This window comes from Rhinichthys klamathensis, unplaced genomic scaffold (assembly GCF_029890125.1).
Source record: "Rhinichthys klamathensis goyatoka isolate OS25496 unplaced genomic scaffold, OSU_Roscu_1.1 h1tg000196l_1, whole genome shotgun sequence".
NCBI lineage: Eukaryota > Metazoa > Chordata > Actinopteri > Cypriniformes > Leuciscidae > Rhinichthys > Rhinichthys klamathensis.
The window spans coordinates 2,648,267-2,674,192 of NW_026606722.1; the positions used below are offsets into that span (position 1 = coordinate 2,648,267).

Sequence of the window (25,926 nt, forward strand, 5' to 3'; positions counted from 1 at the left end):
AAAAATAATATACGATGTATTTCGTTTACATTAATTCAAGTTCTCACTACAAAAGCTCTTTGTCAGAAGTGGGATTTGAACCCACGCCTCCATTCGGAGACCAGAATTCTCAACAACTGAGAAGGTTGATATTCCTTGAGTCTGGCGCCTTAGACCACTCGGCCATCCTGACACAAACATCTTTTTTTGTTAAGGTCAGTCATATCACTGTGCATGGTTAAATACATTCAAAAATGATATGAGATGTATTTCCTTTACATGAATTCAAGTTCTCTTTACAAAAGCTCTTTGTCAGAAGTGGGATTTATCCCACGCCTCCATTTGGAGACCAGAATTCTCAACAACTGAGAAGGTTGATATTCCTTGAGTCTGGCGCCTTAGACCACTCGGCCATCCTGACACAAACATCTTTTTTTGTTAAGGTCAGTCATATCACTGCAATGGTTAAATACATACAAAAATAATATAAGATGTATTTCCTTTACATGACTTTAAGTTCTCATTACAAAAGCTCTTTGTCAGAAGTGGGATTTGAACCCACGCCTCCATTCGGAGACCAGAATTCTCAACAACTGAGAAGGTTGATATTCCTTGAGTCTGGCGCCTTAGACCACTCGGCCATCCTGACACACACATCTTATTTTGTTAAGGTCAGTCATATCACTGCAATGGTTAAATACATACAAAAATAAAATAAGATGTATTTCCTTTACATTAATTCAAGTTCTCACTACAAAAGATCTTTGTCAGAAGTGGGATTTGAACCCACGCCTCCATTCGGAGACCAGAATTCTTAACAACTGAGAAGGTTGATTTTCCTTGAGTCTGGCGCCTTAGACCACTCGGCCATCCTGACAGAAACATCTTATTTTGTTAAGGTCAGTCATATCACTGTCCATGGTTAAATACACACAAAAATAATATAAGATGTATTTCCTTTACATTAATTCAAGTTCTCACTACAAAAGCTCTTTGTCAGAAGTGGGATTTGAACCCACGCCTCCATTCGGAGACCAGAATTCTCAACAACTGAGAAGGTTGATATTCCTTGAGTCTGGCGCCTTAGACCACTCGGCCATCCTGACATATACATCTAATTTTGTAAAGGTCAGTCATATCACTGTCCATGGTTAAATACATACAAGAATAATATAAGATGTATTTCCTTTACATTCATTCAAGTTCTCACTACAAAAGCTCTTTGTCAGAAGTGGGATTTGAACCAATGCTTCCATTTGGAGACCAGAATTCCCACGCCTCCATTTGGAGACCAGAATTCTCAACAACTGAGAAGGTTGATATTCCTTGAGTCTGGCACCTTAGACCACTCAGCCATCCTGACACATACATATAACTTTGTTAAGGTCAGTCATATCACTGTCCATGGTTAAATACATACAAAAAAATATAAGATGTATTTCCTTTACATTAATTCAAGTTCTCATTACAAAAGCTCTTTGTCAGAAGTGGGATTTGAACCCACGCCTCCATTCAGAGACCAGAATTCTCAACAACTGAGAAGGTTGATATTCCTTGAGTCTGGCGCCTTAGACCACTCGGCCATCCTGACACAAACATCTTATTTTGTTAAGGTCAGTCATATCACTGTCCATGGTTAAATACATTCAAAAATGATATGAGATGTAATTCCTTTACATGAATTCAAGTTCTCATTACAAAAGCTCTTTGTCAGAAGTGGGATTTATCCAACGCCTCCATTTGGAGACCAGAATTCTCAACAACTGAGAAGGTTGATATTCCTTGAGTCTGGCGCCTTAGACCACTCGGCCATCCTGACACAAACATCTTTTTTTGTTAAGGTCAGTCATATCACTGTCCATGGTTAAATACATTCAAAAATAATATAAGATGTATTTCCTTTACATGAATTCAAGTTCTCATTACAAAAGCTCTTTGTCAGAAGTGGGATTTGAACCCACGCCTCCATTTGGAGACCAGAATTCTCAACAACTGAGAAGGTTGATATTCCTTGAGTCTGGCGCCTTAGACCACTCGGCCATCCTGACACAAACATCTTTTTTTGTTAAGGTCTGTCATATCACTTCAATGGTTAAATACATACAAAAATAATATAAGATGTATTTCCTTTACATTAATTCAAGTTCTCACTACAAAAGCTCTTTGTCAGAAGTGGGATTTGAACCCACGCCTCCATTCAGAGACCAGAATTCTCAACAACTGAGAAGGTTGATATTCCTTGAGTCTGGCGCCTTAGACCACTCGGCCATCCTGACACAAACATCTTATTTTGTTAAGGTCAGTCATATCACTGTCCATGGTTAAATACTTAAAAAAAATAATTGAAGATGTATTTCCTTTACATGAATTCAAGTTCTCATTACAAAAGCTCTTTGTCAGAAGTGGGATTTGAACCCACGCCTCCATTTGGAGACCAGAATTCTCAACAACTGAGAAGGTTGATATTCCTTGAGTCTGGCGCCTTAGACCACTCGGCCATCCTGACACAAACATCTTTTTTTGTTAAGGTCAGTCATATCACTGTCCATAGTTAATACAAAAATAATATAAGATGTATTTCCATTACATTAATTCAAGTTCTCACTACAAAAGCTCTTTGTCAGAAGTGGGATTTGAACCCACGCCTCCATTCGGAGACCAGAATTCTCATCAACTGAGAAGGTTGATATTCCTTGAGTCTGGCGCCTTAGACCACTCAGCCATCCTGACACAAACATCTTATTTTGTTAAGGTCAGTCATATCACTGTCCATGGTTAAATACTTAAAAAAAATAATTGAAGATGTATTTCCTTTACATGAATTCAAGTTCTCATTACAAAAGCTCTTTGTCAGAAGTGGGATTTGAACCCACGCCTCCATTCGGAGACCAGAATTCTCATCAACTGAGAAGGTTGATATTCCTTGAGTCTGGCGCCTTAGACCACTCGGCCATCCTGACACAAACATCTTTTTTTGTTAAGGTCAGTCATATCACTGCAATGGTTAAATACATACAAAAATAATATAAGATGTATTTCCTTTACATGACTTTTAAGTTCTCATTACAAAAGCTCTTTGTCAGAAGTGGGGATTTGAACCCCACTTATTGTGACTGACCTTATTTTGATATGACTGACCTTATTTTGTTAAGGTCAGTCATATCACTGTCCATGGTTAAATACATACAAAAATAATATAAGATGTATTTCCTTTACATTAATTCAAGTTCTCACTACAAAAGCTCTTTGTCAGAAGTGGGATTTGAACCCACGCCTCCATTTGGAGACCAGAATTCTCAACAACTGAGAAGGTTGATATTCCTTGAGTCTGGCGCCTTAGACCACTCGGCCATCCTGACACAAACATCTTTTTTTGTTAAGGTCAGTCATATCACTGTCCATGGTTAAATACATACAAAAATGATATGAGATGTATTTCCTTTACATGAATTCAAGTTCTCATTACAAAAGTTCTTTGTCAGAAGTGGGATTTGAACCCACGCCTCCATTCGGAGACCAGAATTCTCAACAACTGAGAAGGATGATATTCCTTGAGTCTGGCGCCTTAGACCACTCGGCCACCATGACACAAAAAACTTCTTTTGTTAAGGTCAGTCATATCACTGTCCATGGTTAAATACATACAAAAATAGTAGAAGATTTATTGCCTTTACATTAACTCAAGTTCTCATTACAAAAGCTCTTTGTCAGAAGTGGGATTTGAACCCACGTCTCCATTTGGAGACCAGAATTCTCAACAACTGAAAAGGTTGATATTTATTGAGTCTGGCGCCTTAGACCACTCGGCCATCCTGACACAAACATCTTATTTTGTTAAGGTCAGTCATATCACTGTCCATGGTTAAATACATACAAAAAAATATAAGATGTATTTCCTTTACATTAATTCAAGTTCTCATTACAAAAGCTCTTTGTCAGAAGTGGGATTTGAACCCACGCCTCCATTCAGAGACCAGAATTCTCAACAACTGAGAAGGTTGATATTCCTTGAGTCTGGCGCCTTAGACCACTCGGCCATCCTGACACAAACATCTTATGTTGTTAAGGTCAGTCATATCACTGCAATGGTTAAATACATTCAAAAATGATATGAGATGTATTTCCTTTACATGAATTCAAGTTCTCATTACAAAAGCTCTTTGTCAGAAGTGGGATTTATCCAACGCCTCCATTTGGAGACCAGAATTCTCAACAACTGAGAAGGTTGATATTCCTTGAGTCTGGCGCCTTAGACCACTCGGCCATCCTGACACAAACATCTTTTTTTGTTAAGGTCAGTCATATCACTGTCCATGGTTAAATACATTCAAAAATAATATAAGATGTATTTCCTTTACATGAATTCAAGTTCTCATTACAAAAGCTCTTTGTCAGAAGTGGGATTTGAACCCACGCCTCCATTTGGAGACCAGAATTCTCAACAACTGAGAAGGTTGATATTCCTTGAGTCTGGCGCCTTAGACCACTCGGCCATCCTGACACAAACATCTTTTTTTGTTAAGGTCTGTCATATCACTTCAATGGTTAAATACATACAAAAATAATATAAGATGTATTTCCTTTACATTAATTCAAGTTCTCACTACAAAAGCTCTTTGTCAGAAGTGGGATTTGAACCCACGCCTCCATTCAGAGACCAGAATTCTCAACAACTGAGAAGGTTGATATTCCTTGAGTCTCGCGCCTTAGACCACTCGGCCATCCTGACACAAACATCTTATTTTGTTAAGGTCAGTCATATCACTGTCCATGGTTAAATACTTAAAAAAAATAATTGAAGATGTATTTCCTTTACATGAATTCAAGTTCTCATTACAAAAGCTCTTTGTCAGAAGTGGGATTTGAACCCACGCCTCCATTTGGAGACCAGAATTCTCAACAACTGAGAAGGTTGATATTCCTTGAGTCTGGCGCCTTAGACCACTCGGCCATCCTGACACAAACATCTTTTTTTGTTAAGGTCAGTCATATCACTGTCCATAGTTAATACAAAAATAATATAAGATGTATTTCCATTACATTAATTCAAGTTCTCACTACAAAAGCTCTTTGTCAGAAGTGGGATTTGAACCCACGCCTCCATTCGGAGACCAGAATTCTCATCAACTGAGAAGGTTGATATTCCTTGAGTCTGGCGCCTTAGACCACTCAGCCATCCTGACACAAACATCTTATTTTGTTAAGGTCAGTCATATCACTGTCCATGGTTAAATACTTAAAAAAAATAATTGAAGATGTATTTCCTTTACATGAATTCAAGTTCTCATTACAAAAGCTCTTTGTCAGAAGTGGGATTTGAACCCACGCCTCCATTTGGAGACCAGAATTCTCAACAACTGAGAAGGTTGATATTCCTTGAGTCTGGCGCCTTAGACCACTCGGCCATCCTGACACAAACATCTTTTTTTGTTAAGGTCAGTCATATCACTGTCCATGGTTAATACAAAAATAATATAAGATGTATTTCCATTACATTAATTCAAGTTCTCACTACAAAAGCTCTTTGTCAGAAGTGGGATTTGAACCCACGCCTCCATTCGGAGACCAGAATTCTCATCAACTGAGAAGGTTGATATTCCTTGAGTCTGGCGCCTTAGACCACTCGGCCATCCTGACACAAACATCTTTTTTTTTTAAGGTCAGTCATATCACTGCAATGGTTAAATACATACAAAAATAATATAAGATGTATTTCCTTTACATGACTTTAAGTTCTCATTACAAAAGCTCTTTGTCAGAAGTGGGGATTTGAACCCCACTTATTGTGACTGACCTTATTTTGATATGACTGACCTTATTTTGTTAAGGTCAGTCATATCACTGTCCATGGTTAAATACATACAAAAATAATATAAGATGTATTTCCTTTACATTAATTCAAGTTCTCACTACAAAAGCTCTTTGTCAGAAGTGGGATTTGAACCCACGCCTCCATTTGGAGACCAGAATTCTCAACAACTGAGAAGGTTGATATTCCTTGAGTCTGGCGCCTTAGACCACTCGGCCATCCTGACACAAACATCTTTTTTTGTTAAGGTCAGTCATATCACTGTCCATGGTTAAATACATACAAAAATTATATGAGATGTATTTCCTTTACATGAATTCAAGTTCTCATTACAAAAGTTCTTTGTCAGAAGTGGGATTTGAACCCACGCCTCCATTCGGAGACCAGAATTCTCAACAACTGAGAAGGATGATATTCCTTGAGTCTGGCGCCTTAGACCACTCGGCCATCATGACACAAAAAACTTCTTTTGTTAAGGTCAGTCATATCACTGTCCATGGTTAAATACATACAAAAATAGTAGAAGATTTATTGCCTTTACATTAACTCAAGTTCTCATTACAAAAGCTCTTTGTCAGAAGTGGGATTTGAACCCACGCCTCCATTCGGAGACCAGAATTCTCAACAACTGAGAAGGTTGATATTCCTTGAGTCTGGCGCCTTAGACCACTCGGCCATCCTGACACAAACATCTTATTTTGTTAAGGTCAGTCATATTACTGTCCATGGTTAAATACATACAAAATAATATAAGATGTATTTCCTTTACATTAATTCAAGTTCTCACTACAAAAGCTCTTTGTCAGAAGTGGGATTTGAACCCACGTCTCCATTTGGAGACCAGAATTCTCAACAACTGAGAAGGTTGATATTCATTGAGTCTGGCGCCTTAGACCACTCGGCCATCCTGACACAAACATCTTATTTTGTTAAGGTCAGTCATATCACTGTCCATGGTTAAATACATTAAAAAAAATAATTGAAGATGTATTTCCTTTACATGAATTCAAGTTCTCATTACAAAAGCTCTTTGTCAGAAGTGGGATTTGAACCCACGCCTCCATTCGGAGACCAGAATTCTCAACAACTGAGAAGGTTAATATTCCTTGAGTCTGACGCCTTAGACGACTCGGCCATCCTGACACATACATCTAACTTTGTAAAGGTCAGTCATATCACTGTCCATGGTTAAATACACACAAAAATAATATAAGATGTATTTCCTTTTCATTAATTCAAGTTCTCACTACAAAAGCTCTTTGTCAGAAGCGGGATTTGAACCCACGCCTCCATTCGGAGACCAGAATTCTCAACAACTGAGAAGGTTGATATTCCTTGACTTTTTCAAAATGGCTGCCAGGAGGCTTGCCCCGGTACCTGCTCTGCTATTATGTTTTGCATTTTTGTCTATGGTATACGTGAGGGAAACATCATGCATCACATCATACAGTCGTGAGGAACTGTTACATATCAGGAGGATTACACCTGACAATTTGGAATTATTTGCCAAAATTCCAGAGGATTTACTGGATGTTAACAACACTGGATCGTCATCATGGGGAAATACGACTAACACAAAAAGACGGAGAACTGGAGTGGTCTCCAGGTTTAGGAGACGGCCCTACCGGCCCCCACTACCGGCTCTGCTCTTATCCAACGTGCGATCCCTTCAAAATAAAATGGATGAACGACTCTTTTTAACAAAAACGGACAGGAATTACAGTGACTGCTCGGCGTTCTGCTTTACAGAGACATGGCTGGATCAATCGGTTCCTGATGAGGCGGTAACCCCCCCTGGTTTCACTAACTTCAGAGCCGACAGGTCAGTCAAACTTTCTCACAAATCTAAGGGAGGGGGTATTTCTCTCATGATAAATCAGCGCTGGTGTAACAACTCAACAATCCTTCATCGTCACTGCTCTCCTGATCTTGAATTTATCTGTTTGAAATGCAGACCATATTACCTTCCGAGAGAATTCACTTCGATTATACTAATCGGCGTATATGTTCCACCACAAGCCAACGCTAATATAGCTATTAGCGATCTCTCCCAACACATTTCGTCTGTTGAAAACTCCAACCCTGATACGTCTGTCATCGTGTTAGGGGATTTCAACCACACAAACCTGTCATCCGAACTCCCAAACTACAAGCAACAAGTCACCTGCCACAGCAGAGAAAGCAAAACACTGGATCACTGCTACATCTCAGTTTCAGATGCTTACCGGGCATTCCCGGAGGCTCCACTTGGGAGGTCTGACCATGCCGTGTTGCTTCTCATTCCGAAGTACAGACAAAAACTTAAATCCGTTAAGAAAACATCCAAATCTGTCAGGTCTTGGTCCACAGATGCCATTGAAACGCTCCGAGGGTGTTTCGATTGCACTGATTGGGACATATTCAGTGCAGCTTGTGACTCCCTCGACGAACTCACTGATACTGTGACGTCATATGTCAAGTTCTGCGAGGAAATGTGCATCCCCACCAAAACAGTGACTTTTTATGGTAATAAAAAACCATGGTTCTCCACAGAATTACATCTCTTATGTAAGGAAAAAAACTGGGCATACAAAAATGGAGACAAGAGTCAATATAGAACTGCCAAATATAAACTACGCGCTGCAGTAAGGAGAGCAAAGCGCAATTATGGAACAAAACTGGAGCAACAATTTTCATCAAGCAGCTCGGGATTAATTTGGAAAAATCTTAAGGACATGACGGATTACAAAAAATGCCCCAGCACCGCTCTTAATAATGATCCAGGGTTCCCAGACATATTAAATAACTTTTATGCAAGATTTGGGAAACCTACCCCATCAGTCATTCCCCCCGACCCCATTCAAACACCACCCTTCTGCATCCAGGAGGATGAGGTGAGAACAACATTTAGGAGGCTCAAGATCGGGAAAGCAGCAGGGCCGGATGAGATTAGTCCTGCTTTACTTAGTCATTGTGCAGTGCAATTGGCGCCTGTATTTTCCACCATTTTTAACATCTCATTAAGCCAATGTACAGTCCCACAATGCTTTAAGAGCTCCATCATTATTCCTGTGCCAAAGTCCTCAAAGACCACTTGCCTTAATGACTTCAGACCAATTGCCCTAACATCGGTGGTAATGAAGGCATTTGAACGGATTATTCTGGCATACCTGAAATCTTGCACTTCCTTGCTGATGGGCCCATATCAATTTGCCTACCAAGCCAACCGGTCCGTGGAGGATGCAATCAGCATAACACTCCATCATACTTTGCAACATCTTGAATCACCAAACACCTACACACGCATCATGTTCATAGACTTTAGTTCCGCATTTAATACTATAAGCCCACCTAAACTCTTCACAACACTCCTGGACATGAACATTGACCCAGCCATCTGCCACTGGATAAGGAGCTTCTTGTGGAATAGATCACAGAGGGTGAGGGTTAATAACATAACCTCACACCCTCTCTCCCTTAGTACAGGAGCTCCTCAGGGCTGTGTTGAAGTTCTCACTACAAAAGCTCTTTGTCAGAAGTGGGATTTGAACCCACGCCTCCATTCGGAGACCAGAATTCTTAACAACTGAGAAGGTTGATTTTCCTTGAGTCTGGCGCCTTAGACCACTCGGCCATCCTTACACAAACATCTTATTTTGTTAAGGTCAGTCATATCACTGCAATGGTTAAATACATACAAATATAATATAAGATGTATTTCCTTTACATTAATTCAAGTTCTCACTACAAAAGCTGTTTGTCAGAAGTGGGATTTGAACCCACGCCTCCATTCGGAGACCAGAATTCTCAACAACTGAGAAGGTTGATATTCCTTGAGTCTGGCGCCTTAGACCACTCGGCCATCCTGACACAAACATCTTATTTTGTTAAGGTCAGTCATATCACTGTCCATGGTTAAATACTTAAAAAAAATAATTGAAGATGTATTTCCTTTACATGAATTCAAGTTCTCATTACAAAAGCTTTGTCAGAAGTGGGATTTGAACCCACGCCTCCATTCGGAGACCAGAATTCTCAACAACTGAGAAGGTTGATATTCCTTGAGTCTGGCGCCTTAGACCACTCGGCCATCCTGACACACACATCTTATTTTGTTAAGGTCAGTCATATCACTGCAATGGTTAAATACATACAAAAATAATATAAGATGTATTTCCTTTACATTAATTCAAGTTCTCACTACAAAAGCTCTTTGTCAGAAGTGGGATTTGAACCCACGCCTCCATTCGGAGACCAGAAATCTCAACAAGTGAGAAGGTTGATATTCCTTGAGTCTGGCGCCTTAGACCACTCGGCCATCCTGACACAAACATCTTATTTTGTTAAGGTCAGTCATATCACTGCAATGGTTAAATACATACAAAAATAATATAAGATGTATTTCGTTTACATGAATTCAAGTTCTCATTACAAAATCTCTTTGTCAGAAGTGGGATTTGAACCCACACCTCCATTTGGAGACCAGAATTCTCAACAACTGAGAAGGTTGATATTCATTGAGTCTGGCGCCTTAGACCACTCTGTCATCCTGACACAAACATCTTATTTTGTTAAGGTCAGTCATATCACTGTCCAAATACATAAAAAAGATAATTGAAGATGTATTTCCTTTACATGAATTCAAGTTCTCATTACAAAAGCTCTTTGTCAGAAGTGGGATTTGAACCCACCCCTCCATTTGGAGACTAGAATTCTCAACAACTGAGAAGGTTGATATTCCTTGAGTCTGGCGCCTTAGACCACTCGACCATCCTGACACATACATCTTATTTTGTTAAGGTCAGTCATATCACTGCAATGGTTAAATACATACAAATATAATATAAGATGTATTTCCTTTACATTAATTCAAGTTCTCACTACAAAAGCTCTTTGTCAGAAGTGGGATTTGAACCCACGCCTCCATTCGGAGACCAGAATTCTCAACAACTGAGAAGGTTGATATTCCTTGAGTCTGGCACCTTAGACCACTCAGCCATCCTGACACATACATATAACTTTGTTAAGGTCAGTCATATCACTGTCCATGGTTAAATACATACAAAAATAATATAAGATGTATTTCCTTTACATTAATTCAAGTTCTCACTACAAAAGCTCTTTGTCAGAAGTGGGATTTGAACACACGCCTCCATTTGGAGACCAGGATTCTTAACAACTGAGAAGGTTGATTTTCCTTGAGTCTGGCGCCTTAGACCACTCGGCCATCCTGACACAAACATCTTATTTTGTTAAGGTCAGTCATATCACTGTCCATGGTTAAATACTTAAAAAAAATAATTGAAGATGTATTTCCTTTACATGAATTCAAGTTCTCATTACAAAAGCTCTTTGTCAGAAGTGGGATTTGAACCCACGCCTCCATTCGGAGACCAGAATTCTCAACAACTGAGAAGGTTGATATTCCTTGAGTCTGGCGCCTTAGACCACTCGGCCATCCTGACACAAACATCTTATTTTGTTAAGGTCAGTCATATCACTGCAATGGTTAAATACATACAAAAATAATATAAGATGTATTTCCTTTACATTAATTCAAGTTCTCACTACAAAAGCTCTTTGTCAGAAGTGGGATTTGAACCCACCCATTTGGAGAACAGAATTCTCAACAACTGAGAAGGTTGATATTCCTTGAGTCTGGCGCCTTAGACCACTCGGTAGAGGTCTGCTACCCGACCCGAGCCCGACGGGTCCCGAAAAATGTGCGGGTTTCGGGTCGGGTTCGGGTTAATGTTAATGAACAGCCTCGGGTTCGGGTCGGGTTCGGGTTTAACTAAGAAAAACTAAATAGGCTATATCAGGGGCGTAGAATTTAGTAGGGACGCTAGGGACGTGTCCCTACCAATATCCAGTGAGAGTGATATATCCCTAGCAATATTTTCGATCAAAACTTTAAATATATTAAATATTTATGTCCCCGTCCCCACCAATTTCAAAATCAAACCTATGCCACTGGGCTATATAGTTTGCGTGCCGTGTGCTTTGCCTGCTTGCTGTGTTGTGGTGACCGGCACGCGAGAGAGAGAAAGTATAGGCTACGTGCGCAGATGTGCAATATGTGCGCGATTTTCTCTCTCTCAAATATAATGATAGATAAATATAATTTTTTTAATTATTTGTTTTATTTTATCATATCATTTATATCACAAAACTGTTTTGCGCATGTGCTACCGCTCTCGCGCCCTATTTCAGTAACAATACAGACAGCCGACGACAACAAGCAAACCATGAGTCTGATAAAGCAAAAAATTACTTGGTAAGTTTTTTCTCTTACTGCTGTGCTGCCTGCTGATAGCTAGGGCCGCTGCGCCTACATGTATTTGTTTAATATGTCAGTCAAGCAATCATTAAATACAACTTAGCATATTGCAAAAATGGTATTGCTGTGAGAAACAGAATGGACCTCGGGTTCGGGTCGGGTTCGGGCTTAATATGTAAATGTAATTGTCGGGTCGGGTCGGGTCGGGTTAAATGATCGCGGGTACGGGCCGGGTTCGGGCTTCAGTTTAAAGCCCGTGCAGACCTCTACCACTCGGCCATCCTGACACATACATATAACTTTGTTAAGGTCAGTCATATCACTGTCAATGGTTAAATACATACAAAAAAATATAAGATGTATTTCCTTTACATTAATTCAAGTTCTCACTACAAAAGCTCTTTGTCATAAGTGGGATTTGAACCCACGCCTCCATTTGGAGACCAGAATTCTCAACAACTGAGAAGGTTGATATTCCTTGAGTCTGGCGCCTTTGACCACTCTGCCATCCTGACACATACGTCTAACTTTGTTAAGGTCAGTCATATCACTGTCCATGGTTAAATATATACAAAAATAATATAAGATGTATTTCCTTTACATTAATTCAAGTTCTCACTACAAAAGCTCTTTGTCAGAAGTGGGATTTGAACCCACGCCTCCATTTGGAGACCAGAATTCCCACGCCTCCATTTGGAGACCAGAATTCTCAACAACTGAGAAGGTTGATATTCCTTGAGTCTGGCACCTTAGACCACTCGGCCATCCTGACACAAACATCTTATTTTGTTAAGGTCAGTCATATCACTGTCCATGGTTAAATACTTAAAAAAAATAATTGAAGATGTATTTCCTTTACATGAATTCAAGTTCTCATTACAAAAGCTCTTTGTCAGAAGTGGGATTTGAACCCACGCCTCCATTCGGAGACCAGAATTCTCAACAACTGAGAAGGTTGATATTCCTTGAGTCTGGCGCCTTAGACCACTCGGCCATCCTGACACAAACATCTTATTTTGTTAAGGTCAGTCATATCACTGCAATGGTTAAATACATACAAAAATAATATAAGATGTATTTCCTTTACATTAATTCAAGTTCTCACTACAAAAGCTCTTTGTCAGAAGTGGGATTTGAACCCACGCCTCCATTCGGAGACCAGAATTCTCAACAACTGAGAAGGTTGATATTCCTTGAGTCTGGCGCCTTAGACCACTCGGCCATCCTGACACATACATCTAACTTTGTAAAGGTCAGTCATATCACTGTCCATGGTTAAATACATACAAAAATAATATAAGATGTATTTCCTTTACATTAATTCAAGTTCTCACTACAAAAGCTCTTTGTCAGAAGTGGGATTTGAACCCACGCCTCCATTTGGAGACCAGAATTCCCACGCCTCCATTTGGAGACCAGAATTCTCAACAACTGAGAAGGTTGATATTCCTTGAGTCTGGCACCTTAGACCACTCAGCCATCCTGACACATACATATAACTTTGTTAAGGTCAGTCATATCACTGTCCATGGTTAAATACATAAAAAAAATAAGATGTTTTTCCTTTACATTAATTCAAGTTCTCACTACAAAAGCTCTTTGTCAGAAGTGGGATTTGAACCCAGGCCTCCATTCGGAGACCAGAATTCTCAACAACTGAGAAGGTTGATATTCCTTGAGTCTGGCGCCTTAGACCACTTGGCCATCCTGACACAAAAATCTTCTTTTGTAAAGGTCAGTCATATCACTGTCCATGGTTAAATACATACAAAAATAATAGAAGATTTATTGCCTTTACATTAACTCAAGTTCTCATTACAAAAGCTCTTTGTCAGAAGTAGGATTTGAACCCACGCCTCCATTTGGAGACCAGAATTCTCAACAACTGAGAAGGTTGATATTCCTTGAGTCTGGCGCCTTAGACCACTCGGCCATCCTGACACAAACATCTTATTTTGTTAAGGTCAGTCATATCACTGTCCATGGTTAAATACATTAAAAAAATAATATAAGATGTATTTCCTTTACATTAATTCAAGTTCTCACTACAAAAGCTCTTTGTCAGAAGTGGGATTTGAACCCACGCCTCCATTCGGAGACCAGAATTCTCAACAACTGAGAAGATTGATATTCCTTGAGTCTGGCGCCTTAGACCACTCGGCCATCCTGACACATACATCTAACTTTGTAAAGGTCAGTCATATCACTGTCCATGGTTAAATACATACAAAAATAATATAAGATGTATTTCCTTTACATTAATTCAAGTTCGCACTACAAAAGCTCTTTGTCAGAAGTGGGATTTGAACCCACGCCTCCATTTGGAGACCAGAATTCCCACGCCTCCATTTGGAGACCAGAATTCTCAACAACTGAGAAGGTTGATATTCCTTGAGTCTGGCGCCTTAGACCACTCGACCATCCTGACACATACATCTTATTTTGTTAAGGTCAGTCATATCACTGCAATGGTTAAATACATACAAAAATAATATAAGATGTATTTCCTTTACATTAATTCAAGTTCTCACTACAAAAGCTCTTTGTCAGAAGTGGGATTTGAACCCACGCCTCCATTTGGAGACCAGAATTCTCAACAACTGAGAAGGTTGATATTCCTTGAGTCTGGCGCCTTAGACCACTCGGCCATCCTGACACAAACATCTTATTTTGTTAAGGTCAGTCATATCACTGCAATGGTTAAATACATACAAAAATAATATAAGATGTATTTCGTTTACATGAATTCAAGTTCTCATTACAAAATCTCTTTGTCAGAAGTGGGATTTGAACCCACACCTCCATTCGGAGACCAGAATTCTCAACAACTGAGAAGGTTGATATTCCTTGAGTCTGGCGCCTTAGACCACTCTGTCATCCTGACACAAACATCTTATTTTGTTAAGGTCAGTCATATCACTGTCCAAATACATAAAAAAGATAATTGAAGATGTATTTCCTTTACATGAATTCAAGTTCTTATTACAAAAGCTCTTTGTCAGAAGTGGGATTTGAACCTACCCCTCCATTTGGAGACTAGAATTCTCAACAACTGAGAAGGTTGATATTCCTTGAGGCTGGCGCCTTAGACCACTCGACCATCCTGACACATACATCTTATTTTGTTAAGGTCAGTCATATCACTGCAATGGTTAAATACATACAAATATAATATAAGATGTATTTCCTTTACATTAATTCAAGTTCTCACTACAAAAGCTCTTTGTCAGAAGTGGGATTTGAACCCACGCCTCCATTCGGAGACCAGAATTCTCAACAACTGAGAAGGTTGATATTCCTTGAGTCTGGTGCCTTAGACCACTCGGCCATCCTGACACATACATCTAACTTTGTAAAGGTCAGTCATATCACTGTCCATGGTTAAATACATACAAAAAAAATATAAGATGTATTTCCTTTACATTAATTCAAGTTCTCACTACAAAAGCTCTTTGTCAGAAGTGGGATTTGAACCCACGCCTCCATTCGGAGACCAGAATTCTCAACAACTGACAAGGTTGATATTCCTTGAGTCTGGCACCTTAGACCACTCTGCCATCCTGACACATACTTCTAACTTTGTCAAGGTCAGTCATATCACTGTCCATGGTTAAATATATACAAAAATAATATAAGATGTATTTCCTTTACATTAATTCAAGTTCTCACTACAAAATCTCTTTGTCAGAAGTGGGATTTGAACCCACGCCTCCATTTGGAGACCAGAATTCTCAACAACTGAGAAGGTTGATATTCCTTGAGACCCCTCGGCCTTAGACCACTCGGCCATCCTGACACAAACAACTTATTTTGTTAAGGTCAGTCATATCACTGTCCATGGTTAAATACATAAAAATACTTTGTCAGAAGTGGGATTTGAACCCACGCCTCCATTTGGAGACCAGAATTCTCAACAACTGAGAAGGTTGATATTCCTTGAGTCTGGCGCCTTAGACCACTCGGCCATCCTGACACAAACATCTTATTTTGTTAAGGTCAGTCATATCACTGCAATGGTTAAATACATACAAAAATAATATAAGATGTATTTCGTTTACATGAATTCAAGTTCTCATTACAAAATCTCTTTGTCAGAAGTGGGATTTGAACCCACGCCTCCATTTGGAGACCAGAATTCTCAACAACTGAGAAGGTTGATATTCCTTGAGTCTGGCACCTTAGACCACTCAGCCATCCTGACACATACATATAACTTTGTTAAGGTCAGTCATATCACTGTCCATGGTTAAATACATACAAAAATAATATAAGATGTATTTCCTTTACATTAATTCAAGTTCTCACTACAAAAGCTCTTTGTCAGAAGTGGGATTTGAACCCACGCCTCCATTCGGAGACCAGGATTCTTAACAACTGAGAAGGTTGATTTTCCTTGAGTCTGGCGCCTTAGACCACTCGGCCATCCTGTCACAAACATCTTATTTTGTTAAGGTCAGTCATATCACTGTCCATGGTTAAATACTTAAAAAAAATAATTGAAGATGTATTTCCTTTACATGAATTCAAGTTCTCATTACAAAAGCTCTTTGTCAGAAGTGGGATTTGAACCCACGCCTCCATTCGGAGACCAGAATTCTCAACAACTGAGAAGGTTGATATTCCTTGAGTCTGGCGCCTTAGACCACTCGGCCATCCTGACACAAACATCTTATTTTGTTAAGGTCAGTCATATCACTGCAATGGTTAAATACATACAAAAATAATATAAGATGTATTTCCTTTACATTAATTCAAGTTCTCACTACAAAAGCTCTTTGTCAGAAGTGGGATTTGAACCCACCCATTTGGAGAACAGAATTCTCAACAACTGAGAAGGTTGATATTCCTTGAGTCTGGCGCCTTAGACCACTCGGTAGAGGTCTGCTACCCGACCCGAGCCCGACGGGTCCCGAAAAATGTGCGGGTTTCGGGTCGGGTTCGGGTTAATGTTAATGAACAGCCTCGGGTTCGGGTCGGGTTCGGGTTTAACTAAGAAAAACTAAATAGGCTATATCAGGGGCGTAGAATTTAGTAGGGACGCTAGGGACGTGTCCCTACCAATATCCAGTGAGACTGATATATCCCTAGCAATATTTTCGATCAAAACTTTAAATATATTAAATATTTATGTCCCCGTCCCCACCAATTTCAAAATCAAACCTATGCCACTGGGCTATATAGTTTGCGTGCCGTGTGCTTTGCCTGCTTGCTGTGTTGTGGTGACCGGCACGCGAGAGAGAGAAAGTATAGGCTACGTGCGCAGATGTGCAATATGTGCGCGATTTTCTCTCTCTCAAATATAATGATAGATAAATACAATTTTTTTAATTATTTGTTTTATTTTATCATATCATTTATATCACAAAACTGTTTTGCGCATGTGCTACCGCTCTCGCGCCCTATTTCAATAACAATACAGACAGCCGACGACAACAAGCAAACCATGAGTCTGATAAAGCAAAAAATTACTTGGTAAGTTTTTTCTCTTACTGCTGTGCTGCCTGCTGATAGCTAGGGCCGCTGCGCCTACATGTATTTGTTTAATATGTCAGTCAAGCAATCATTAAATACAACTTAGCATATTGCAAAAATGGTATTGCTGTGAGAAACAGAATGGACCTCGGGTTCGGGTCGGGTTCGGGCTTAATATGTAAATGTAATTGTCGGGTCGGGTCGGGTTAAATGATCGCGGGTACGGGCCGGGTTCGGGCTTCAGTTTAAAGCCCGTGCAGACCTCTACCACTCGGCCATCCTGACACATACATATAACTTTGTTAAGGTCAGTCATATCACTGTCAATGGTTAAATACATACAAAAAAATATAAGATGTATTTCCTTTACATTAATTCAAGTTCTCACTACAAAAGCTCTTTGTCATAAGTGGGATTTGAACCCACGCCTCCATTTGGAGACCAGAATTCTCAAGAACTGAGAAGGTTGATATTCCTTGAGTCTGGCGCCTTAGACCACTCTGCCATCCTGACACATACTTCTAACTTTGTTAAGGTCAGTCATATCACTGTCCATGGTTAAATATATACAAAAATAATATAAGATGTATTTCCTTTACATTAATTCAAGTTCTCACTACAAAAGCTCTTTGTCAGAAGTGGGATTTGAACCCACGCCTCCATTTGGAGACCAGAATTCCCACGCCTCCATTTGGAGACCAGAATTCTCAACAACTGAGAAGGTTGATATTCCTTGAGTCTGGCACCTTAGACCACTCAGCCATCCTGACACACACATTTAACTTTGTTAAGGTCAGTCATATCACTGTCCATGGTTAAATACATACAAAAATAATATAAGATGTATTTCCTTTACATTAATTCAAGTTCTCACTACAAAAGCTCTTTGTCAGAAGTGGGATTTGAACCCACCCATTTGGAGAACAGAATTCTCAACAACTGAGAAGGTTGATATTCCTTGAGTCTGGCGCCTTAGACCACTCTGCCATCCTGACACATACTTCTAACTTTGTCAAGGTCAGTCATATCACTGTCCATGGTTAAATATATACAAAAATAATATAAGATGTATTTCCTTTACATTAATTCAAGTTCTCACTACAAAATCTCTTTGTCAGAAGTGGGATTTGAACCCACGCCTCCATTTGGAGACCAGAATTCTCAACAACTGAGAAGGTTGATATTCCTTGAGACCCCTCGGCCTTAGACCACTCGGCCATCCTGACACAAACAACTTATTTTGTTAAGGTCAGTCATATCACTGTCCATGGTTAAATACATAAAAATACTTTGTCAGAAGTGGGATTTGAACCCACGCCTCCATTTGGAGACCAGAATTCTCAACAACTGAGAAGGTTGATATTCCTTGAGTCTGGCGCCTTAGACCACTCGGCCATCCTGACACAAACATCTTATTTTGTTAAGGTCAGTCATATCACTGCAATGGTTAAATACATACAAAAATAATATAAGATGTATTTCGTTTACATGAATTCAAGTTCTCATTACAAAATCTCTTTGTCAGAAGTGGGATTTGAACCCACGCCTCCATTTGGAGACCAGAATTCTCAACAACTGAGAAGGTTGATATTCCTTGAGTCTGCCACCTTAGACCACTCAGCCATCCTGACACATACATATAACTTTGTTAAGGTCAGTCATATCACTGTCCATGGTTAAATACATACAAAAATAATATAAGATGTATTTCCTTTACATTAATTCAAGTTCTCACTACAAAAGCTCTTTGTCAGAAGTGGGATTTGAACCCACGCCTCCATTCGGAGACCAGGATTCTTAACAACTGAGAAGGTTGATTTTCCTTGAGTCTGGCGCCTTAGACCACTCGGCCATCCTGTCACAAACATCTTATTTTGTTAAGGTCAGTCATATCACTGTCCATGGTTAAATACTTAAAAAAAATAATTGAAGATGTATTTCCTTTACATGAATTCAAGTTCTCATTACAAAAGCTCTTTGTCAGAAGTGGGATTTGAACCCACGCCTCCATTCGGAGACCAGAATTCTCAACAACTGAGAAGGTTGATATTCCTTGAGTCTGGCGCCTTAGACCACTCGGCCATCCTGACACAAACATCTTATTTTGTTAAGGTCAGTCATATCACTGCAATGGTTAAATACATACAAAAATAATATAAGATGTATTTCCTTTACATTAATTCAAGTTCTCACTACAAAAGCTCTTTGTCAGAAGTGGGATTTGAACCCACCCATTTGGAGAACAGAATTCTCAACAACTGAGAAGGTTGATATTCCTTGAGTCTGGCGCCTTAGACCACTCGGTAGAGGTCTGCTACCCGACCCGAGCCCGACGGGTCCCGAAAAATGTGCGGGTTTCGGGTCGGGTTCGGGTTAATGTTAATGAACAGCCTCGGGTTCGGGTCGGGTTCGGGTTTAACTAAGAAAAACTAAATAGGCTATATCAGGGGCGTAGAATTTAGTAGGGACGCTAGGGACGTGTCCCTACCAATATCCAGTGAGACTGATATATCCCTAGCAATATTTTCGATCAAAACTTTAAATATATTAAATATTTATGTCCCCGTCCCCACCAATTTCAAAATCAAACCTATGCCACTGGGCTATATAGTTTGCGTGCCGTGTGCTTTGCCTGCTTGCTGTGTTGTGGTGACCGGCACGCGAGAGAGAGAAAGTATAGGCTACGTGCGCAGATGTGCAATATGTGCGCGATTTTCTCTCTCTCAAATATAATGATAGATAAATAATTTTTTTTTAATTATTTGTTTTATTTTATCATATCATTTATATCACAAAACTGTTTTGCGCATGTGCTACCGCTCTCGCGCCCTATTTCAGTAACAATACAGACAGCCGACGACAACAAGCAAACCATGAGTCTGATAAAGCAAAAAATTACTTGGTAAGTTTTTTCTCTTACTGCTGTGCTGCCTGCTGATAGCTAGGGCCGCTGCGCCTACATGTATTTGTTTAATATGTCAGTCAAGCAATCATTAAATACAACTTAGCATATTGCAAAAATGGTATTGCTGTGAGAAACAGAATGGACCTCGGGTTCGGGTCGGGTTCGGGCTTAATATGTAAATGTAATTGTCGGGTCGGGTTAAATGATCGCGGGTACGGGCCGGGTTCGGGCTTCAGTTTAAAGCCCGTGCAGACCTCTACCACTCGGCCATCCTGACACATACATATAACTTTGTTAAGGTCAGTCATATCACTGTCAATGGTTAAATACATACAAAAAAATATAAGATGTATTTCCTTTACATGAATTCAAGTTCTCATTACAAAAGCTCTTTGTCAGAAGTGGGATTTGAACCCACGCCTCCATTCGGAGACCAGAATTCTCAACAACTGAGAAGGTTGATATTCCTTGAGTCTGGCGGCTTAGACCACTCGGCCATCCTGACACAAACATCTTATTTTGTTAAGGTCAGTCATATCACTGTCCATGGTTAAATACATTAAAAAAATAATATAAGATGTATTTCCTTTACATTAATTCAAGTTCTCACTACAAAAGCTCTTTGTCAGAAGTGGGATTTGAACCCACGCCTCCATTCGGAGACCAGAATTCTCAACAACTGAGAAGATTGATATTCCTTGAGTCTGGCGCCTTAGACCACTCGGCCATCCTGACACATACATCTAACTTTGTAAAGGTCAGTCATATCACTGTCCATGGTTAAATACATACAAAAATAATATAAGATGTATTTCCTTTACATTAATTCAAGTTCGCACTACAAAAGCTCTTTGTCAGAAGTGGGATTTGAACCCACGCCTCCATTTGGAGACCAGAATTCCCACGCCTCCATTTGGAGACCAGAATTCTCAACAACTGAGAAGGTTGATATTCCTTGAGTCTGGCGCCTTAGACCACTCGACCATCCTGACACATACATCTTATTTTGTTAAGGTCAGTCATATCACTGCAATGGTTAAATACATACAAAAATAATATAAGATGTATTTCGTTTACATGAATTCAAGTTCTCATTACAAAATCTCTTTGTCAGAAGTGGGATTTGAACCCACACCTCCATTCGGAGACCAGAATTCTCAACAACTGAGAAGGTTGATATTCCTTGAGTCTGGCGCCTTAGACCACTCTGTCATCCTGACACAAACATCTTATTTTGTTAAGGTCAGTCATATCACTGTCCAAATACATAAAAAAGATAATTGAAGATGTATTTCCTTTACATGAATTCAAGTTCTTATTACAAAAGCTCTTTGTCAGAAGTGGGATTTGAACCTACCCCTCCATTTGGAGACTAGAATTCTCAACAACTGAGAAGGTTGATATTCCTTGAGTCTGGCGCCTTAGACCACTCGACCATCCTGACACATACATCTTATTTTGTTAAGGTCAGTCATATCACTGCAATGGTTAAATACATACAAATATAATATAAGATGTATTTCCTTTACATTAATTCAAGTTCTCACTACAAAAGCTCTTTGTCAGAAGTGGGATTTGAACCCACGCCTCCATTCGGAGACCAGAATTCTCAACAACTGAGAAGGTTGATATTCCTTGAGTCTGGCGCCTTAGACCACTTGGCCATCCTGACACATACATCTAACTTTGTAAAGGTCAGTCATATCACTGTCCATGGTTAAATACATACAAAAAAAATATAAGATGTATTTCCTTTACATTAATTCAAGTTCTCACTACAAAAGCTCTTTGTCAGAAGTGGGATTTGAACCCACGCCTCCATTCGGAGACCAGAATTCTCAACAACTGACAAGGTTGATATTCCTTGAGTCTGGCGCCTTAGACCACTCTGCCATCCTGACACATACTTCTAACTTTGTCAAGGTCAGTCATATCACTGTCCATGGTTAAATATATACAAAAATAATATAAGATGTATTTCCTTTACATTAATTCAAGTTCTCACTACAAAATCTCTTTGTCAGAAGTGGGATTTGAACCCACGCCTCCATTTGGAGACCAGAATTCTCAACAACTGAGAAGGTTGATATTCCTTGAGACCCCTCGGCCTTAGACCACTCGGCCATCCTGACACAAACAACTTATTTTGTTAAGGTCAGTCATATCACTGTCCATGGTTAAATACATAAAAATACTTTGTCAGAAGTGGGATTTGAACCCACGCCTCCATTTGGAGACCAGAATTCTCAACAACTGAGAAGGTTGATATTCCTTGAGTCTGGCGCCTTAGACCACTCGGCCATCCTGACACAAACATCTTATTTTGTTAAGGTCAGTCATATCACTGCAATGGTTAAATACATACAAAAATAATATAAGATGTATTTCGTTTACATGAATTCAAGTTCTCATTACAAAATCTCTTTGTCAGTAGTGGGATTTGAACCCACGCCTCCATTTGGAGACCAGAATTCTCAACAACTGAGAAGGTTGATATTCCTTGAGTCTGGCACCTTAGACCACTCAGCCATCCTGACACATACATATAACTTTGTTAAGGTCAGTCATATCACTGTCCATGGTTAAATACATACAAAAATAATATAAGATGTATTTCCTTTACATTAATTCAAGTTCTCACTACAAAAGCTCTTTGTCAGAAGTGGGATTTGAACCCACGCCTCCATTCGGAGACCAGGATTCTTAACAACTGAGAAGGTTGATTTTCCTTGAGTCTGGCGCCTTAGACCACTCGGCCATCCTGTCACAAACATCTTATTTTGTTAAGGTCAGTCATATCACTGTCCATGGTTAAATACTTAAAAAAAATAATTGAAGATGTATTTCCTTTACATGAATTCAAGTTCTCATTACAAAAGCTCTTTGTCAGAAGTGGGATTTGAACCCACGCCTCCATTCGGAGACCAGAATTCTCAACAACTGAGAAGGTTGATATTCCTTGAGTCTGGCGCCTTAGACCACTCGGCCATCCTGACACAAAAATCTTATTTTGTTAAGGTCAGTCATATCACTGCAATGGTTAAATACATACAAAAATAATATAAGATGTATTTCCTTTACATTAATTCAAGTTCTCACTACAAAAGCTCTTTGTCAGAAGTGGGATTTGAACCCACCCATTTGGAGAACAGAATTCTCAACAACTGAGAAGGTTGATATTCCTTGAGTCTGGCGCCTTAGACCACTCGGTAGAGGTCTGCTACCCGACCCGAGCCCGACGGGTCCCGAAAAATGTGCGGGTTTCGGGTCGGGTTCGGGTTAATGTTAATGAACAGCCTCGGGTTCGGGTCGGGTTCGGGTTTAACTAAGAAAAACTAAATAGGCTATATCAGGGGCGTAGAATTTAGTAGGGACGCTAGGGACGTGTCCCTACCAATATCCAGTGAGACTGATATATCCCTAGCAATATTTTCGATCAAAACTTTAAATATATTAAATATTTATGTCCCCGTCCCCACCAATTTCAAAATCAAACCTATGCCACTGGGCTATATAGTTTGCGTGCCGTGTGCTTTGCCTGCTTGCTGTGTTGTGGTGACCGGCACGCGAGAGAGAGAAAGTATAGGCTACGTGCGCAGATGTGCAATATGTGCGCGATTTTCTCTCTCTCAAATATAATGATAGATAAATACAATTTTTTTAATTATTTGTTTTATTTTATCATATCATTTATATCACAAAACTGTTTTGCGCATGTGCTACCGCTCTCGCGCCCTATTTCAGTAACAATACAGACAGCCGACGACAACAAGCAAACCATGAGTCTGATAAAGCAAAAAATTACTTGGTAAGTTTTTTCTCTTACTGCTGTGCTGCCTGCTGATAGCTAGGGCCGCTGCGCCTACATGTATTTGTTTAATATGTCAGTCAAGCAATCATTAAATACAACTTAGCATATTGCAAAAATGGTATTGCTGTGAGAAACAGAATGGACCTCGGGTTCGGGTCGGGTTCGGGCTTAATATGTAAATGTAATTGTCGGGTCGGGTTGGGTCGGGTTAAATGATCGCGGGTACGGGCCGGGTTCGGGCTTCAGTTTAAAGCCCGTGCAGACCTCTACCACTCGGCCATCCTGACACATACATATAACTTTGTTAAGGTCAGTCATATCACTGTCAATGGTTAAATACATACAAAAAAATATAAGATGTATTTCCTTTACATTAATTCAAGTTCTCACTACAAAAGCTCTTTGTCATAAGTGGGATTTGAACCCACGCCTCCATTTGGAGACCAGAATTCTCAAGAACTGAGAAGGTTGATATTCCTTGAGTCTGGCGCCTTAGACCACTCTGCCATCCTGACACATACTTCTAACTTTGTTAAGGTCAGTCATATCACTGTCCATGGTTAAATATATACAAAAATAATATAAGATGTATTTCCTTTACATTAATTCAAGTTCTCACTACAAAAGCTCTTTGTCAGAAGTGGGATTTGAACCCACGCCTCCATTTGGAGACCAGAATTCCCACGCCTCCATTTGGAGACCAGAATTCTCAACAACTGAGAAGGTTGATATTCCTTGAGTCTGGCACCTTAGACCACTCAGCCATCCTGACACACACATTTAACTTTGTTAAGGTCAGTCATATCACTGTCCATGGTTAAATACATACAAAAATAATATAAGATGTATTTCCTTTACATTAATTCAAGTTCTCACTACAAAAGCTCTTTGTCAGAAGTGGGATTTGAACCCACCCATTTGGAGAACAGAATTCTCAACAACTGAGAAGGTTGATATTCCTTGAGTCTGGCGCCTTAGACCACTCGGCCATCCTGACACATACATATAACTTTGTTAAGGTCAGTCATATCACTGTCCATGGTTAAATACATACAAAAAAATATAAGATGTATTTCCTTTACATTAATTCAAGTTCTCACTACAAAAGCTCTTTGTCAGAAGTGGGATTTGAACCCACGCCTCCATTCGGAGACCAGAATTCTCAACAACTGACAAGGTTGATATTCCTTGAGTCTGGCGCCTTAGACCACTCTGCCATCCTGACACATACTTCTAACTTTGTCAAGGTCAGTCATATCACTGTCCATGGTTAAATATATACAAAAATAATATAAGATGTATTTCCTTTACATTAATTCAAGTTCTCACTACAAAATCTCTTTGTCAGAAGTGGGATTTGAACCCACGCCTCCATTTGGAGACCAGAATTCTCAACAACTGAGAAGGTTGATATTCCTTGAGACCCCTCGGCCTTAGACCACTCGGCCATCCTGACACAAACAACTTATTTTGTTAAGGTCAGTCATATCACTGTCCATGGTTAAATACATAAAAATACTTTGCCAGAAGTGGGATTTGAACCCACGCCTCCATTTGGAGACCAGAATTCTCAACAACTGAGAAGGTTGATATTCCTTGAGTCTGGCGCCTTAGACCACTCGGCCATCCTGACACAAACATCTTATTTTGTTAAGGTCAGTCATATCACTGCAATGGTTAAATACATACAA

The 25,926-nt window shown here is 39.7% G+C and overlaps 1 protein-coding gene and 59 non-coding genes across 60 annotated transcripts in view; all 60 read right to left on the reverse strand.

Moving 5' to 3' along the window:
• opn8c (opsin 8, group member c) overlaps positions 1-25,926 on the reverse strand; it is a 123,379-nt gene that overhangs the window by 62,114 nt on the left and 35,339 nt on the right. The window lies entirely within an intron of this gene.
• On the reverse strand, positions 61-172 carry trnal-caa (transfer RNA leucine (anticodon CAA)). The gene is made up of 2 exons: positions 135-172; positions 61-106 (listed from the first exon to the last, which is right to left on the reverse strand). It is a non-coding gene; the product is annotated as a tRNA-Leu (tRNA).
• Positions 517-628, reverse strand: trnal-caa (transfer RNA leucine (anticodon CAA)). Its single transcript has 2 exons — positions 591-628; positions 517-562 (listed from the first exon to the last, which is right to left on the reverse strand). It is a non-coding gene; the product is annotated as a tRNA-Leu (tRNA).
• trnal-caa (transfer RNA leucine (anticodon CAA)) lies at positions 745-856 on the reverse strand. Its single transcript has 2 exons — positions 819-856; positions 745-790 (listed from the first exon to the last, which is right to left on the reverse strand). It is a non-coding gene; the product is annotated as a tRNA-Leu (tRNA).
• Positions 974-1,085, reverse strand: trnal-caa (transfer RNA leucine (anticodon CAA)). Its single transcript has 2 exons — positions 1,048-1,085; positions 974-1,019 (listed from the first exon to the last, which is right to left on the reverse strand). It is a non-coding gene; the product is annotated as a tRNA-Leu (tRNA).
• trnal-caa (transfer RNA leucine (anticodon CAA)) lies at positions 1,459-1,570 on the reverse strand. The gene is made up of 2 exons: positions 1,533-1,570; positions 1,459-1,504 (listed from the first exon to the last, which is right to left on the reverse strand). It is a non-coding gene; the product is annotated as a tRNA-Leu (tRNA).
• Positions 1,916-2,027, reverse strand: trnal-caa (transfer RNA leucine (anticodon CAA)). The gene is made up of 2 exons: positions 1,990-2,027; positions 1,916-1,961 (listed from the first exon to the last, which is right to left on the reverse strand). It is a non-coding gene; the product is annotated as a tRNA-Leu (tRNA).
• trnal-caa (transfer RNA leucine (anticodon CAA)) lies at positions 2,144-2,255 on the reverse strand. The gene is made up of 2 exons: positions 2,218-2,255; positions 2,144-2,189 (listed from the first exon to the last, which is right to left on the reverse strand). It is a non-coding gene; the product is annotated as a tRNA-Leu (tRNA).
• On the reverse strand, positions 2,374-2,485 carry trnal-caa (transfer RNA leucine (anticodon CAA)). The gene is made up of 2 exons: positions 2,448-2,485; positions 2,374-2,419 (listed from the first exon to the last, which is right to left on the reverse strand). It is a non-coding gene; the product is annotated as a tRNA-Leu (tRNA).
• Positions 2,598-2,709, reverse strand: trnal-caa (transfer RNA leucine (anticodon CAA)). Its single transcript has 2 exons — positions 2,672-2,709; positions 2,598-2,643 (listed from the first exon to the last, which is right to left on the reverse strand). It is a non-coding gene; the product is annotated as a tRNA-Leu (tRNA).
• On the reverse strand, positions 2,828-2,939 carry trnal-caa (transfer RNA leucine (anticodon CAA)). The gene is made up of 2 exons: positions 2,902-2,939; positions 2,828-2,873 (listed from the first exon to the last, which is right to left on the reverse strand). It is a non-coding gene; the product is annotated as a tRNA-Leu (tRNA).
• Positions 3,227-3,338, reverse strand: trnal-caa (transfer RNA leucine (anticodon CAA)). The gene is made up of 2 exons: positions 3,301-3,338; positions 3,227-3,272 (listed from the first exon to the last, which is right to left on the reverse strand). It is a non-coding gene; the product is annotated as a tRNA-Leu (tRNA).
• trnal-caa (transfer RNA leucine (anticodon CAA)) lies at positions 3,456-3,567 on the reverse strand. The gene is made up of 2 exons: positions 3,530-3,567; positions 3,456-3,501 (listed from the first exon to the last, which is right to left on the reverse strand). It is a non-coding gene; the product is annotated as a tRNA-Leu (tRNA).
• trnal-caa (transfer RNA leucine (anticodon CAA)) lies at positions 3,685-3,796 on the reverse strand. Its single transcript has 2 exons — positions 3,759-3,796; positions 3,685-3,730 (listed from the first exon to the last, which is right to left on the reverse strand). It is a non-coding gene; the product is annotated as a tRNA-Leu (tRNA).
• trnal-caa (transfer RNA leucine (anticodon CAA)) lies at positions 3,913-4,024 on the reverse strand. Its single transcript has 2 exons — positions 3,987-4,024; positions 3,913-3,958 (listed from the first exon to the last, which is right to left on the reverse strand). It is a non-coding gene; the product is annotated as a tRNA-Leu (tRNA).
• trnal-caa (transfer RNA leucine (anticodon CAA)) lies at positions 4,369-4,480 on the reverse strand. Its single transcript has 2 exons — positions 4,443-4,480; positions 4,369-4,414 (listed from the first exon to the last, which is right to left on the reverse strand). It is a non-coding gene; the product is annotated as a tRNA-Leu (tRNA).
• Positions 4,827-4,938, reverse strand: trnal-caa (transfer RNA leucine (anticodon CAA)). Its single transcript has 2 exons — positions 4,901-4,938; positions 4,827-4,872 (listed from the first exon to the last, which is right to left on the reverse strand). It is a non-coding gene; the product is annotated as a tRNA-Leu (tRNA).
• Positions 5,051-5,162, reverse strand: trnal-caa (transfer RNA leucine (anticodon CAA)). The gene is made up of 2 exons: positions 5,125-5,162; positions 5,051-5,096 (listed from the first exon to the last, which is right to left on the reverse strand). It is a non-coding gene; the product is annotated as a tRNA-Leu (tRNA).
• On the reverse strand, positions 5,281-5,392 carry trnal-caa (transfer RNA leucine (anticodon CAA)). The gene is made up of 2 exons: positions 5,355-5,392; positions 5,281-5,326 (listed from the first exon to the last, which is right to left on the reverse strand). It is a non-coding gene; the product is annotated as a tRNA-Leu (tRNA).
• trnal-caa (transfer RNA leucine (anticodon CAA)) lies at positions 5,505-5,616 on the reverse strand. The gene is made up of 2 exons: positions 5,579-5,616; positions 5,505-5,550 (listed from the first exon to the last, which is right to left on the reverse strand). It is a non-coding gene; the product is annotated as a tRNA-Leu (tRNA).
• On the reverse strand, positions 5,903-6,014 carry trnal-caa (transfer RNA leucine (anticodon CAA)). The gene is made up of 2 exons: positions 5,977-6,014; positions 5,903-5,948 (listed from the first exon to the last, which is right to left on the reverse strand). It is a non-coding gene; the product is annotated as a tRNA-Leu (tRNA).
• trnal-caa (transfer RNA leucine (anticodon CAA)) lies at positions 6,132-6,243 on the reverse strand. The gene is made up of 2 exons: positions 6,206-6,243; positions 6,132-6,177 (listed from the first exon to the last, which is right to left on the reverse strand). It is a non-coding gene; the product is annotated as a tRNA-Leu (tRNA).
• On the reverse strand, positions 6,361-6,472 carry trnal-caa (transfer RNA leucine (anticodon CAA)). The gene is made up of 2 exons: positions 6,435-6,472; positions 6,361-6,406 (listed from the first exon to the last, which is right to left on the reverse strand). It is a non-coding gene; the product is annotated as a tRNA-Leu (tRNA).
• trnal-caa (transfer RNA leucine (anticodon CAA)) lies at positions 6,589-6,700 on the reverse strand. Its single transcript has 2 exons — positions 6,663-6,700; positions 6,589-6,634 (listed from the first exon to the last, which is right to left on the reverse strand). It is a non-coding gene; the product is annotated as a tRNA-Leu (tRNA).
• On the reverse strand, positions 6,820-6,931 carry trnal-caa (transfer RNA leucine (anticodon CAA)). The gene is made up of 2 exons: positions 6,894-6,931; positions 6,820-6,865 (listed from the first exon to the last, which is right to left on the reverse strand). It is a non-coding gene; the product is annotated as a tRNA-Leu (tRNA).
• trnal-caa (transfer RNA leucine (anticodon CAA)) lies at positions 9,298-9,409 on the reverse strand. Its single transcript has 2 exons — positions 9,372-9,409; positions 9,298-9,343 (listed from the first exon to the last, which is right to left on the reverse strand). It is a non-coding gene; the product is annotated as a tRNA-Leu (tRNA).
• Positions 9,526-9,637, reverse strand: trnal-caa (transfer RNA leucine (anticodon CAA)). The gene is made up of 2 exons: positions 9,600-9,637; positions 9,526-9,571 (listed from the first exon to the last, which is right to left on the reverse strand). It is a non-coding gene; the product is annotated as a tRNA-Leu (tRNA).
• On the reverse strand, positions 9,754-9,865 carry trnal-caa (transfer RNA leucine (anticodon CAA)). Its single transcript has 2 exons — positions 9,828-9,865; positions 9,754-9,799 (listed from the first exon to the last, which is right to left on the reverse strand). It is a non-coding gene; the product is annotated as a tRNA-Leu (tRNA).
• trnal-caa (transfer RNA leucine (anticodon CAA)) lies at positions 9,982-10,093 on the reverse strand. The gene is made up of 2 exons: positions 10,056-10,093; positions 9,982-10,027 (listed from the first exon to the last, which is right to left on the reverse strand). It is a non-coding gene; the product is annotated as a tRNA-Leu (tRNA).
• On the reverse strand, positions 10,662-10,773 carry trnal-caa (transfer RNA leucine (anticodon CAA)). Its single transcript has 2 exons — positions 10,736-10,773; positions 10,662-10,707 (listed from the first exon to the last, which is right to left on the reverse strand). It is a non-coding gene; the product is annotated as a tRNA-Leu (tRNA).
• Positions 11,121-11,232, reverse strand: trnal-caa (transfer RNA leucine (anticodon CAA)). Its single transcript has 2 exons — positions 11,195-11,232; positions 11,121-11,166 (listed from the first exon to the last, which is right to left on the reverse strand). It is a non-coding gene; the product is annotated as a tRNA-Leu (tRNA).
• On the reverse strand, positions 12,451-12,562 carry trnal-caa (transfer RNA leucine (anticodon CAA)). The gene is made up of 2 exons: positions 12,525-12,562; positions 12,451-12,496 (listed from the first exon to the last, which is right to left on the reverse strand). It is a non-coding gene; the product is annotated as a tRNA-Leu (tRNA).
• On the reverse strand, positions 12,680-12,819 carry trnal-caa (transfer RNA leucine (anticodon CAA)). The gene is made up of 2 exons: positions 12,782-12,819; positions 12,680-12,725 (listed from the first exon to the last, which is right to left on the reverse strand). It is a non-coding gene; the product is annotated as a tRNA-Leu (tRNA).
• On the reverse strand, positions 12,938-13,049 carry trnal-caa (transfer RNA leucine (anticodon CAA)). Its single transcript has 2 exons — positions 13,012-13,049; positions 12,938-12,983 (listed from the first exon to the last, which is right to left on the reverse strand). It is a non-coding gene; the product is annotated as a tRNA-Leu (tRNA).
• Positions 13,166-13,277, reverse strand: trnal-caa (transfer RNA leucine (anticodon CAA)). The gene is made up of 2 exons: positions 13,240-13,277; positions 13,166-13,211 (listed from the first exon to the last, which is right to left on the reverse strand). It is a non-coding gene; the product is annotated as a tRNA-Leu (tRNA).
• Positions 13,395-13,534, reverse strand: trnal-caa (transfer RNA leucine (anticodon CAA)). Its single transcript has 2 exons — positions 13,497-13,534; positions 13,395-13,440 (listed from the first exon to the last, which is right to left on the reverse strand). It is a non-coding gene; the product is annotated as a tRNA-Leu (tRNA).
• On the reverse strand, positions 13,648-13,759 carry trnal-caa (transfer RNA leucine (anticodon CAA)). Its single transcript has 2 exons — positions 13,722-13,759; positions 13,648-13,693 (listed from the first exon to the last, which is right to left on the reverse strand). It is a non-coding gene; the product is annotated as a tRNA-Leu (tRNA).
• trnal-caa (transfer RNA leucine (anticodon CAA)) lies at positions 13,877-13,988 on the reverse strand. The gene is made up of 2 exons: positions 13,951-13,988; positions 13,877-13,922 (listed from the first exon to the last, which is right to left on the reverse strand). It is a non-coding gene; the product is annotated as a tRNA-Leu (tRNA).
• trnal-caa (transfer RNA leucine (anticodon CAA)) lies at positions 14,107-14,218 on the reverse strand. The gene is made up of 2 exons: positions 14,181-14,218; positions 14,107-14,152 (listed from the first exon to the last, which is right to left on the reverse strand). It is a non-coding gene; the product is annotated as a tRNA-Leu (tRNA).
• Positions 14,336-14,475, reverse strand: trnal-caa (transfer RNA leucine (anticodon CAA)). The gene is made up of 2 exons: positions 14,438-14,475; positions 14,336-14,381 (listed from the first exon to the last, which is right to left on the reverse strand). It is a non-coding gene; the product is annotated as a tRNA-Leu (tRNA).
• On the reverse strand, positions 14,592-14,703 carry trnal-caa (transfer RNA leucine (anticodon CAA)). The gene is made up of 2 exons: positions 14,666-14,703; positions 14,592-14,637 (listed from the first exon to the last, which is right to left on the reverse strand). It is a non-coding gene; the product is annotated as a tRNA-Leu (tRNA).
• trnal-caa (transfer RNA leucine (anticodon CAA)) lies at positions 15,272-15,383 on the reverse strand. The gene is made up of 2 exons: positions 15,346-15,383; positions 15,272-15,317 (listed from the first exon to the last, which is right to left on the reverse strand). It is a non-coding gene; the product is annotated as a tRNA-Leu (tRNA).
• trnal-caa (transfer RNA leucine (anticodon CAA)) lies at positions 15,501-15,612 on the reverse strand. The gene is made up of 2 exons: positions 15,575-15,612; positions 15,501-15,546 (listed from the first exon to the last, which is right to left on the reverse strand). It is a non-coding gene; the product is annotated as a tRNA-Leu (tRNA).
• Positions 15,909-16,020, reverse strand: trnal-caa (transfer RNA leucine (anticodon CAA)). Its single transcript has 2 exons — positions 15,983-16,020; positions 15,909-15,954 (listed from the first exon to the last, which is right to left on the reverse strand). It is a non-coding gene; the product is annotated as a tRNA-Leu (tRNA).
• trnal-caa (transfer RNA leucine (anticodon CAA)) lies at positions 16,137-16,248 on the reverse strand. Its single transcript has 2 exons — positions 16,211-16,248; positions 16,137-16,182 (listed from the first exon to the last, which is right to left on the reverse strand). It is a non-coding gene; the product is annotated as a tRNA-Leu (tRNA).
• On the reverse strand, positions 16,596-16,707 carry trnal-caa (transfer RNA leucine (anticodon CAA)). Its single transcript has 2 exons — positions 16,670-16,707; positions 16,596-16,641 (listed from the first exon to the last, which is right to left on the reverse strand). It is a non-coding gene; the product is annotated as a tRNA-Leu (tRNA).
• Positions 17,921-18,032, reverse strand: trnal-caa (transfer RNA leucine (anticodon CAA)). The gene is made up of 2 exons: positions 17,995-18,032; positions 17,921-17,966 (listed from the first exon to the last, which is right to left on the reverse strand). It is a non-coding gene; the product is annotated as a tRNA-Leu (tRNA).
• trnal-caa (transfer RNA leucine (anticodon CAA)) lies at positions 18,150-18,289 on the reverse strand. The gene is made up of 2 exons: positions 18,252-18,289; positions 18,150-18,195 (listed from the first exon to the last, which is right to left on the reverse strand). It is a non-coding gene; the product is annotated as a tRNA-Leu (tRNA).
• Positions 18,811-18,922, reverse strand: trnal-caa (transfer RNA leucine (anticodon CAA)). The gene is made up of 2 exons: positions 18,885-18,922; positions 18,811-18,856 (listed from the first exon to the last, which is right to left on the reverse strand). It is a non-coding gene; the product is annotated as a tRNA-Leu (tRNA).
• Positions 19,498-19,609, reverse strand: trnal-caa (transfer RNA leucine (anticodon CAA)). The gene is made up of 2 exons: positions 19,572-19,609; positions 19,498-19,543 (listed from the first exon to the last, which is right to left on the reverse strand). It is a non-coding gene; the product is annotated as a tRNA-Leu (tRNA).
• On the reverse strand, positions 20,818-20,929 carry trnal-caa (transfer RNA leucine (anticodon CAA)). Its single transcript has 2 exons — positions 20,892-20,929; positions 20,818-20,863 (listed from the first exon to the last, which is right to left on the reverse strand). It is a non-coding gene; the product is annotated as a tRNA-Leu (tRNA).
• Positions 21,048-21,159, reverse strand: trnal-caa (transfer RNA leucine (anticodon CAA)). The gene is made up of 2 exons: positions 21,122-21,159; positions 21,048-21,093 (listed from the first exon to the last, which is right to left on the reverse strand). It is a non-coding gene; the product is annotated as a tRNA-Leu (tRNA).
• On the reverse strand, positions 21,277-21,416 carry trnal-caa (transfer RNA leucine (anticodon CAA)). Its single transcript has 2 exons — positions 21,379-21,416; positions 21,277-21,322 (listed from the first exon to the last, which is right to left on the reverse strand). It is a non-coding gene; the product is annotated as a tRNA-Leu (tRNA).
• Positions 21,985-22,096, reverse strand: trnal-caa (transfer RNA leucine (anticodon CAA)). Its single transcript has 2 exons — positions 22,059-22,096; positions 21,985-22,030 (listed from the first exon to the last, which is right to left on the reverse strand). It is a non-coding gene; the product is annotated as a tRNA-Leu (tRNA).
• trnal-caa (transfer RNA leucine (anticodon CAA)) lies at positions 22,214-22,325 on the reverse strand. Its single transcript has 2 exons — positions 22,288-22,325; positions 22,214-22,259 (listed from the first exon to the last, which is right to left on the reverse strand). It is a non-coding gene; the product is annotated as a tRNA-Leu (tRNA).
• On the reverse strand, positions 22,622-22,733 carry trnal-caa (transfer RNA leucine (anticodon CAA)). The gene is made up of 2 exons: positions 22,696-22,733; positions 22,622-22,667 (listed from the first exon to the last, which is right to left on the reverse strand). It is a non-coding gene; the product is annotated as a tRNA-Leu (tRNA).
• On the reverse strand, positions 23,309-23,420 carry trnal-caa (transfer RNA leucine (anticodon CAA)). Its single transcript has 2 exons — positions 23,383-23,420; positions 23,309-23,354 (listed from the first exon to the last, which is right to left on the reverse strand). It is a non-coding gene; the product is annotated as a tRNA-Leu (tRNA).
• Positions 24,868-25,007, reverse strand: trnal-caa (transfer RNA leucine (anticodon CAA)). Its single transcript has 2 exons — positions 24,970-25,007; positions 24,868-24,913 (listed from the first exon to the last, which is right to left on the reverse strand). It is a non-coding gene; the product is annotated as a tRNA-Leu (tRNA).
• On the reverse strand, positions 25,349-25,460 carry trnal-caa (transfer RNA leucine (anticodon CAA)). The gene is made up of 2 exons: positions 25,423-25,460; positions 25,349-25,394 (listed from the first exon to the last, which is right to left on the reverse strand). It is a non-coding gene; the product is annotated as a tRNA-Leu (tRNA).
• trnal-caa (transfer RNA leucine (anticodon CAA)) lies at positions 25,757-25,868 on the reverse strand. Its single transcript has 2 exons — positions 25,831-25,868; positions 25,757-25,802 (listed from the first exon to the last, which is right to left on the reverse strand). It is a non-coding gene; the product is annotated as a tRNA-Leu (tRNA).